This window comes from Nuphar pumila, chromosome 5, assembly GCF_984573655.1.
Source record: "Nuphar pumila chromosome 5, dmNupPumi1.hap1.1, whole genome shotgun sequence".
NCBI classification, from domain to species: domain Eukaryota; kingdom Viridiplantae; phylum Streptophyta; class Magnoliopsida; order Nymphaeales; family Nymphaeaceae; genus Nuphar; species Nuphar pumila.
Window position 1 is genome coordinate 58800813 of NC_143253.1, and position 1134 is coordinate 58801946.

Genomic DNA, 1134 nt, shown 5'->3' on the forward strand with positions numbered 1-1134 from the left:
GTTCTCCATATATGATGGACTTTGCTTAGTTCAATGTACATGAAAGATGCTTATTTTGTCATCCTAGTAGCCAAGATTTCCTCCTTATCTTCCATATGCATAAGAAGCTATTTATAAGTACAACAAAAACAAAAAAAGGAAGCATTTCGTTAACTACCACAGACTCTCTCTCTCTCTCTTGTAAAATCTTTATTTTGCTTCCTATGGTAGCAAAGTCTCTCTCATAAAATTGCTATTTTCCAGCCCACAAGCGCTACGCTCATCTGGTGTGGTGACTTGTGAATGTCACCAAGTTTCGGGTGACACGAGTTAGCGAAGAGGGTTATATGTCCCCCCCCCCCCCTCGAACACGCCGGTGCGTGTTCGGGGGTCCGAATGAGTGCCATGTATATAAGCATGTGGGGCTCATATCCCCGTGTGTGTCGGCATCACTTAGCATCGGAGTTTGGTGTGGTTGCAAAGACTTAAGTACCCTTTCACACCATTCCTGCCATGAAACGACGATTCAAGAAAAGGACAAAAATGTCTTTCATCCAGAAAAAGGAGGATGATCTTAACTCTTCAAAATCCAAATGTTTTATTTTTGCCCTAAGTAGTAAACTCTTATGTTGTTGTCGGATCACCCTTTGACGACGAACCATCTGTTGTAACAAGAGTTCCCTTTGATGGCGCACCCTTTGTCGTCGTCTGCTATCGTCGAATCACTTGTTGTCATCGTCTGTTGTCGCTGGAGCACCCTTTGCCATCGTCAGCTACTACTATAGCAACCTTTGTCGTCGTCTACTATCGCCGGAGTACCCTTTGTTGTCGTCTGCGTAGTGGGAGCATTATTTCCATCATCGACTGCATCTACCTTCTAGGTGTTTTTCCTTCAGTGTCAGATTACCAAAACTCTTGTCATTTCAGTGAGTGTCGTGTAAGGTTTCATTATGTACACAAATCAATTTATAAATATGAATGCTAAATCTTATAATGGGTTGTACTATTCATGCTAAATAGTACAACCAACTATAAGATATAGCATTCATATTGAAACAAATCGATTTATACCTATCCACCTTTTGGGTATCAAAAAACAGTTAGCACGATTTGTTCATATGAAGGCCAAATATTATAATGATATGTACTTATGAA